General features: G+C 41.7%; 1 protein-coding gene across 1 annotated transcript in view; it reads left to right on the forward strand.

The window, feature by feature from the left end:
* NELL1 (neural EGFL like 1) overlaps positions 1–9,746 on the forward strand; it is a gene marked incomplete in the record, with an annotated part of 909,119 nt that overhangs the window by 42,085 nt on the left and 857,288 nt on the right.

A 9,746-nucleotide genomic window follows, 5' to 3' on the forward strand; every position in this document is an offset into this window, starting at 1 on the left:
AGTTTTTTTTTTCCCCCATAAGATGTGAGAGAGGGAAAGTGAGAAATCACCCCCCCCCCAGGGGGCGGTGGTGGCCATGCCACAATCCCCTTTCCTCTAGGGATTTTGGGCATGTGCCTAAGTCAAGTGATTTTCAAGTGGCTGGGTCAGGAACTTGAACTGCTGATGACCATGTGAGAGTCCAGTGCCTTAACCACCACACCACCTGCTGGCCCTGCTCTTCTTAAATGTTACCAGCAGACAATATCCTAGCAGCTTGTCTTCCTGTGTTTTCGTTCTCTGCCTAGGTAGAAAGATGGGAGTTTCTAGCAAAAGCTCTTTACTCTTTCTTTTTTTAAAATTTTTAAAATTTATTTATTTTTATTCATTTTTTTACTGCTACACGGAGCACCTCCATTTTATTTATTTATTTATTTAAATTTTACATTTTTTAAATATAGTCAGTCACATTATTTAGCTTACAAGGTGATCATTTCAATATAAGAACATTTCTCCCCAGTCGAGTTGATAAAAATATAACAACACTACCTCCCTGTCTCAGCAATGCTGTCTTCTTAGAACCCTTGGAGAGGGAAAGTGATGAGGGCCCCTTGCAAAACGGATACAGTGGGGTTTGGTGGGAGTCAGCTGGTTGGTTGCCAGTCTTGTTAATAGACAAGTTGTTTCCCCTCCTCCCTGGCCATTCCCTGGGTGCAGAGAGAGAGAGGAAGTGACCTCTCCTCATTGTCGCTGGGCTCCCACGATAAAGGCTTGATGGACAGTGGAGGATGGAATGAGAAAGAAAGTTGCAAAATGGTCCTGAAAACCCAAGTGGTCTGGAGAGGTGTTTTTTTTCCTTAGGATTTATCAAGAGACCGACAAGACAAACAGAGTCACCATGAAACACTTTGCCCTCAAGCACCGTGCCTGCCTTAGGAGGAAAATTCAGAGAGTGAACTATTCACTCACCCAACAAATACTGAGCAACAACCATTGGCCACGTCCTGTTCTAGGTACCAAAGTTAAAGCAGCAACGACAACTCCCTTCACAGGTTCCTGGTGCTCCTGGCAACCCAGGTTGAAGTGTAAAGTACTCTGCCTTTCCTCTTAGCATCTGATTTCTGCAGGCTTAAATAACTTCTCTGTTTCCATGATGTCAAGAATGTTCTTTTTCTAGCATCTCTTTGCCTACAAAAATGGAACTCAAATCTACTTTTTCTGATATTTTATTTTCAGTTCCCTCTGGTGTTCCTTTTCTCCTTTCTGCAGGTTTTACTTTTTTGAAAACATCTCCAACCTGCCGCTTCAGTTCCTTCTCTATCATATGTAGGTCTAATGCTTGTTTAGTTTCCCCCTCTGTTTTTCTTCCTTCTTTTTTTTTTTCATTCTTTTCATTTTGATCACAAGACCAAAATCAATTTTTTCATTGATTTCTGGCCTTCTGATATTCTCATCCCAAAGTCCAAGCAGTGGCTTTCTCTACCCATATTAATTCTAGAAGCCTTCTTGCCCCCTGGCCATGCATTTTTCTCTACCTTGATGCAAGTCGGATTCTCGGCAGTGTTCCAGAGACAGACCTTCCACCTTTCCCTTCTAGACCTCAGCTGTGTTATTGCCATTTGGCTTTTCTTTTATCTCAGCTTCAGAAAGGTTGACATTGCATCACCTAGCAGAAGGGCTTCTGATCCTCTGTACCTGTTCACAGATGATGGCGTCCTTCCATTGGGACTGAATTGACTTCCAGATTGCTGAGATCCGCACGTATAACCAGGACTTATTTCTTGTCCTGGATTGGGATAGAAAGAACTATGGCATTTCCCTGTCAAGCCACCAATATGCAGTATTCTCCTCTGTGCTTGACTTACTTCACTTAACATAATGTCTTCCAGGGTTGCCCATCTAACCACAAATTATTTCATAGTTTTTAATGGCTGTGTGGTTTTTCCATATGTCACATTTTCACATTCTCTTAATCTACTCTTCTGTGGTGGACATTTCGGTTGATTTTATATATATATATATATATATATATATAGAAAGTGAGAAATCACTCTCTGGGAGGATGGCCACGCTGCAATCCCTTCTGCTCTAGGGATTTTGGGCCGAGATGCACATGCTCCTGGTGTGATTTTTTTTTTCAAGGTGCTGGGACTGGGATTCAGTCTGTGGTCAGCTATTTGAGAGTCTAGAGCCTTAATCATCATGCCACTTGCTGACCCTGTTTCATATCTTTTTTATTTTTTAAAAGAATTATTTATTTTGTTATTATTATTATTAATTTGACAAGAGAGAGAAAGTGAGAAAGCAAGTTGCCAGGTTCAGGACTCGAACTATGGTCGGCCATGTGGGAGTTCAGCACCTTAACCACTGTGCCACCTGCTGGCTCCTAATTTTATGTCTTTATTATTGACATTTATAGTGCTGCTATAAACATGAGGGTGCCGATGTTTTTATAATATATTGATCTCCTTTCCTTTGGATATATGCCTAGTAGTGGATCACTGTCTAATGAGGCAGGTCTGTTTTTAGTTTTTGAGGAATCTCCACACAATGAAGAGGGAGCAGTCACTCAGTATGGTAGGGCAAGAGTACCACTCTGCACACTTCGAAGGGTTCTCGCTGAGGATGGAACTTTGTACTCTGACTATAGCAGGTACTGACTCAGCACTGGTCAGGAGTAAGGGTAGAGAGCTCCCACAGGGGAAGGGGTCTCATGTCCTTGAGCTTCAGCATGTATCAGTCTTAGCTTGGTCAAGCAGAGGTCTGTAGTGCCTGGAGGGTTCCTGGAGGCTGAGGCCCTTGCACTGGAGCTGCTATATGAGGTGTGTCCAGAGAGGCCAGGGGCTGTGTGGGTAGAGGCTAGAGGGCCCTTTCAGGGCACAGGGACTGGGTGCTGGAACCTTGGAACAAGCTGGGCTCAGCAGGGATACTCTTGTGTTTGTCTGCCTGTTCCTTGGAGTAGTCTCACTGAGGTTGGGTCCAGTGGTGTTCTGTGGAATGTGCAGCTGCATAGGCTTGGGTACCGGGTCATGGCCCTACTGCTCAGTCCAGTTGAGGTGGTAGCTGCAGATATCCATTTGGGTCTGGAGGAAATTTTATGGATTTGTAAGGATGTGAAGACTCACAGGCCTTTGGTTCTTGGTGTAGTAACTTTTATTCCAGCCACTTCATGTTTTCACATTTCAGAAAATTTCATATTTTCTTTGGGGTCTTCAAGGTTTTTCCTTAGATATCCCACTCAAAATGTGTCTAATTGTGGTTTTATGCCTATGCTGTGGGTATTGGATGCTTTCCATTCCCTAATTATTGTATTTACTTGTGTTTTTCATATGTTTATTTCCTATACTTCTCCAGTAGAATATCCAATTTTGGAGGACAGGCTCTTATCTTGTTCACAGAAATATCCCAGTGTCTGGAATAGAATTTATTACTTAATAAATGCTCAATAACTATTTGATGTTTGACTAGCCACCCAGCTCTTATATACCTAAAAGCCTAACTCTTGAATATTATGGGCCTCAAACACAGGATTCAAATAAGCATGAACATATGATGTAGGGCTACCCAAATGACCTGCTACAATCTAAACTGATAATTATAGAGCATATTAACATTAATTTGTAAGTAATCACAACAACAATTGAAAACCAAGAGCACAGAAGACAGCAGTGATATTAATGTCAGTGTATTTTTTCCTGAAAATAGTGGGCCTTAAAGCCATCTGCATGTGTTCATACACAGTAGGGGCTTCAAGTGTTGCCAAGTATTCGAGTAAACTAGGAGCATACTGATTTTAGTTGACTGCTAACAAATTGCAGTAACCTACTTAGTGGGCTACTAGTAAGTCACCTTTAGCTGTACATAAAAATAACATTTTGAAATGGGATGCCATTTACTCATGAAATTAATAAAAGGTCCTTTGTTTTTCAGTCAAATTTGAGACCCATCAGGAAAATCCTAGAGACCATTGGGCCGTGTGAGCCGTCTTTGAAGAATTACTGGTCTGGTGCAACTGAATCCTCTTCTAAATGAGGACACTGAGCTTCAAGGCAGGGCAGGGAAAGGACTTGTCCAAGGACACATGGGAAGTAATGGCTGAACTATGTATTTTTATTCTGGCCATCTGACTGTGAGCTCTCAGGGTTCCTTCTGCTCCTTTATTCTGGACCTTCATGCAAAGTGAAAATGTCTTCACAAGAAAGATTTCTTACCTCTTTAAAGTCTGTTCTCTTCACTTATTTAATACTAATGGGAACAGGGAAGGGCAGATACTGTTCTGTTTAACAGGCAAGTAAATGGAGACATCGAAGAGCCAAGTGGTGGCTGGCCCCCCTGGAATCCATGTCTCCTGTGATGGTTTGGACTGTGGTCACAGGTGGGGCTGCCTTTTGTCGTGGGCAGAGGGAGAAGCACAGGTTCTTTCTGTAGGACCCTTGACTGTACTCTTTATAGTAGTCCACAGATAGAAGGTCCTTAGGAGCCATTACACAAAGGTCTGTAGGCTTCTCAAGGATTTTAAGGTGGCATGGACAAATGGCAAGATGTGCTTTGGAATTGGATACATTTGGGTTCACTGTCCGTTTGTTAGTCAATAGTTTCAGGCAAGTAACGTACCCACTCTAACCCCAGATTCTTAATCCGTGAATATTTGCATCCTCCTCCTCTAGGTATGTAGTTAGGAAATACAGTATGCGGCATATAGTAGGCACTTAATAAATAGTGGTGGTTATTATTTAAAAGGGCATTAAGCATTACCTTTTGTTTATTTCTTTGGGGGCAGGGAGAGAGAGAGAGAGAGAGAGAGAAAGAGAGAAAGTGAAAGTAAGAGTCGGGCACCTCCAACAGGGTCTTCATGGTGTAGCGCACTTCCAGCTTCACCAGTCCCACATCATGGGCATACACATGAGGCCGGTATATTCAGTAAGGTCTCTGGAAGCAAACCTGGAAACTTCCATGTGGGTCAGACTCATGGAGTAGCATTCCCACATTGCCACTGTCTAACCCCGGACATCGTATTTTAAAAAATCCCAGTATGTTGGGACCAGCAGATAGTGTAATGGTTACGTCACTGAACTCCCACGTAGTTGACTGCAGTTCAAGTCCTGGACCCAGAGGCTTAAAATTCATGCCATGAGTGAGTGCATGTGTACCCAAAATCCTGAGAGTAGCATGGAAGATAAGGGATTGTGGCATGGCCATCCCTCCCAGGGAGTGATTTGTCACTTTCTGTTTCTCTCTTTCTCTGGTGAGTGCATGTACTCTATATAAAAATTCTATCTCAAAAACAAACAAACAAACAAACAAAAACACAAAACATTGTTTTTCAAGTGGAACTTACAGGTAAAGGACAATGAAGGTGAAATTTTATTTACATGATATATTCTAGATCATTTTTAGAATTATTTTCTAAATCTACTCACCAATTTTTACATTATTTATTTCTCTGTTGTGGTTTTGAAAAGTGGAAATTCAGGATGTCTAAGACACGCACTTCCAGGGTGGTTTGTTTCTGGTCTTGCACTGTTATACTTCAAAAGCTGAGGAGAATCTTCGAAGAACTTTTGGCCCATCTTTAGGACAGAAGCAGACACCTTGCTCACACCATTACAGGTCAATAAAAAAATAATTCTTATTTTCTTTGTTATCTGAAGGAGAATTCTCTAGTGAGGACTCTTCAGTTAGCTGGTTGTTGGTCCGCTTCCCTGTGGTTCAGAGAGGTGTCTTGCTGACAATTACTTGTCTGACTTCCTTCTTATAAAACACCTGGCACATATAATAATAATTTCATGCCATGATTAAATATTGTCTCAAAGCGAGGGGTATTACTGGCCAGAAAGGCAATTGAATATATTAAAATAGTGAGGAGCTACTGTTTGTGTGAGCACTGTACCCTTCACAGGACTTCATACTGGAATTCTCCCTGCAGCCTTGCAGTCAGCCAGGATCAAGGGTGTGTCTGGCATGTTCAGGTGGACCCAGGACATGACCCAAAACTTTCCCAGATGGTCTTCACATCACACAGCAGCACTCCTACTACCTGCATCACTGGACCTGGGCCAAGAAGAATGACCTTAAGGCAGGGCAGTGTGATGCAAACAGGACAAAGAAAATTAAGGCCAAATTTGGTTATAACATGCATAGAGAGCCTCATAGTGCTTTAAACAGGGTCTGCATTTGAACCCAGATGAATCTCATCCAGCAAAATAAAAACAAAACTTAGTTTTGATCATCAGACTTCTGTAGTCTTAGGAAAGCCACTGAGAGTGAAGGAGATTCTTATAGCTAAATATTATTTAGAGATCCATCTTCTTTAACCTTATGGAGTCAGTCTGAAAAATTGTGTATTCTAAAAAGCATAACATAGCCTAGTAATCTTAGCATCTCTTCTTGGCAAAATTCTGGATTCTTTGTTATAAAACAGATGGGGCCTTGAGAAAAGAATTTGTTGACTCTTCTGGAGCCTGTTGAAGAAAATACTCAAATGTTACCTTTCTCTCATGGTTTCTTTTTTTCTTTTCTTTTCTTTTGGAGAGGTTTTTGCCATAGGGTGCATGCACTTGCCAGAAATACAGAGAGAGATAGAGAGACAGAAAGCGAGAAATCACCCTCCAGGGGGGACGGCCATGCCACAGTCCCTTCTCCTCCATTCTCCTCTTGGGATCTTGGGCACGCACGCACACACGCCCAGTGTGAGTTTAAGCCACCGGATTTGGAACTCAAACCATGGTCGGCTACATGGGAGTTCAGTGACATAGCCAACTGTTGGTCCCTCTCATGGTTTCTTGAACACTGGAAGGAGAATTAGTCCAGTTTGGTCTTTGTGTTTCTCTAATTCTGATCATATATGTAATTTGTGTCCTTAGGTGTCCCTGTCTCCTTCACTAGATCATGTCTCCAAAGGCCAAGGCCAGTTCAACTCTGTTGCATATTTGAGTTCAGCACTGTGTCTGGAACTGTGAAGGTGCACAATAAATCTTTATGTGATAAATGAAATGACAGGAATTGTCAAACTCACAAATTTAGAAAATCAGTACCCAACTAAAAATTGCTTATGTGGAAAGGAGAAATTTAATAAGCTTGAATAACCAAAGTTAGTGATGAAGTAGCCTGAGTCCTCTTGAGTTAAGGTGTTCCAGTGATGTCTTCTTGACTTAACCTCATTTTCTTTTCATCTCTCCCTTCTGCCCAGTTTTGGGGTGGCTATGTTAAGGCAAGCTGTCCCCTTGGGAGCAAAATAGACCCTGGAACCTTGGTCTTACATTGTTTTAGGAACCCCAATGGAAAGATACCCCCTTTTTTCAAAATCAGTAAGTCTAACCAAACTTCTGGAACTGTGTCTCATTGGCCTGTCATGGGACATATACCCATCCCTAAGCCAATGCTGTGGCCAGAAGGATGGATGGATGGTTCTGATTGGCCAGATCTGGGTCACATGCCTACACATGGAGTGGTAGGGTGGAGTCAAAACTGTGGGTGAGTAGTGGTTCTCTAAAGGGACACATGGTGGTGCTGGATAGTAGTGCAGCAGAGGAAGGTGATGCTCTGCCAGGCACTCCCATGTGGGAAGGTCCTCTCTCTGTCTCTCTTTCTCACAGAAGAAATAAAATAACAACAACAACAACAACAGAAAACCATGATGTAGTTTCCTAAAGAAGGAGTAAATGATGGACAGGGAAAAGCTCGAGTACCTCCAGGTCCTTGACCGATTCATTCATTGTTACCTTGCAGACAAGTTAACTTTGATTTCAGTGGAGCCTTTAATGGTATCTCGGGGTGTTCTTTGGGTAAGATGTTTAAATATAAGCTTGTTGACAATATAATTAGGTGGATTTATAGTTGGGTGAATAAACAAATCCTACAAGTGTTGATTCATGAATTGATGTTGACCTGAAGGATAATCCCAGAGAAACGATGTGTGGTTTTGTACATAATCCTTTCTGGGTTGGCATTTCTCATCTGCAAGTGGCATGAGGGCATCACAGGTATATTTATCAAATCTTTATGTCAACTGCCCCTAGAATTTTGGGCTTCATAGTTTGGTAAAGCTGTAGAAAAAGCATAGGAAAAGATGTTCGGTTTTTATTTTTGCCGAGTAAGGATGTAAATATATTAACTGTCATTTTTTAAAAATTGCACCAACACTTTTCTATGATATTTTAATATCAATAAAAGAAGGGACATGATGTGATAAGAAAAGGCAGCCTTTCTCAGAAAAGTATAATTAGCTGCCTTATACTGACATTAAAATAAAATAATGTAATGGATATAGCACAAACAATTACAACATAAAAATTCAATTTTCAAAATTACAATGATTCCAATTTCTGTAATTTTCTTTCTATAGATTTGTTATTTTTGAGACTTATATTTGATAGTGAATATCAGAGCATGGATATCAGCCTGTGGACTTGATCGTTTCTGAGACTTAAGAAAGTTCAGTAGAAGGTTTTTATAGCTCTGCTGACAAAAGTAGAATAGCATTCTTTGTGCTGTTTCCCTCCGTTCAGATATTTTGCATTATATCAAGAGTGGTTAGGAAACAACTCCCCCACTCCCAAGCCACAAACATGCATGTCTTTGGCTTGACACACTTAGCGACTTCTGCTCCCTTCTTCCCCGTCCCGTAGAGAAGAAGTGGTGGTATCTGGCAGTGAGGAATGCTGGAAGAATGATGGGGGTGCTCTCACCTACAGGGCTGCTCTCACCTGGGTACTCAAGTAAAGACCATGATCATCTCGAGGAGTGCCAGTAGGAAAGCTAAAAGTGACGCATGAAAGTGCAGCCCCCATCATGCAGCCCAGAGAACCTGTTGTTTCCTCTTCAGGAGTGCTGCTGCAGGTGATGACGAGCTGGGAGAAATAGCTCCTTCTCTGAAGGCTAGAATCAAGCCTGTCAGCATTTCTGTGGGCTGGAACCAGGAACTGAAACCAATGGGATGGGATTCATAGGGGTTAATATGTTGTTCTTCTTAGTGATTCTGAGGCTCAGCTACACAAGAACAAACCTATCTTGTGAGCAGTTCATGTGAAATAGACCTGGGGTTTGTCACTGACTCAAGTTCTGTGTGATCGAACAGCTTATGCCTCCTGTCTTAGGCTATCTTCATAGGGCCATGATGTCTAGACAGTGGGAGATCATGGAATTAATAGTTTTACCAGAGTGGGGCTATTGACATTTTGGACTACATAATTCTTTCTTTCTTTATTTATTGTAGAGTCTTCTTGTGCTTTGCCCATCAATAACATCCATGGCCTCTACCCACTCAAAGCAGAGGGCTTCCCTACGTATGACAATGCAAAATATCTCCAGACACCACCAAATATCCCATGTGGCAGTGGGGCGGGGGTGGACAAAATGCCCTGTTAGGAACCATTGCATGGGTCTCTACTTTGTATATGCCACGGGTAAGCTTGCATTCAGTTTTGGGCTCTTAATTTTATGAGAAACATCCACAAACTATTAAATCCAGATGAGTGAGATGAACAGGGTGAGGTATATAGACAGCACATACTTGTATATTGGGGAAGCTATGAATACTTAGGCTGGAAGAGAAAAGAAGTTGGTGATGCTGCTGCTGGTGTAGAACTGAGTGCTGGGGAAGAATATTTCAGCTTCAAATCCATATGCCTTCTTTTTTTCTTCTTTCCAAACTTTTTTCTTCTGTAATTTTCCTTTCTTCCTCCCACCCCCTTCTCTCTTCCCAGGCTTCATTTTCCTTTCTACCCAGTTTTCATGCTATTTTTAAAAATTGCAATGAAATTAAATAT

This window comes from Tupaia chinensis, unplaced genomic scaffold, assembly GCF_000334495.1.
Source record: "Tupaia chinensis unplaced genomic scaffold, TupChi_1.0 Scaffold000196_1, whole genome shotgun sequence".
Taxonomy (NCBI): Eukaryota; Metazoa; Chordata; class Mammalia; order Scandentia; family Tupaiidae; genus Tupaia; species Tupaia belangeri.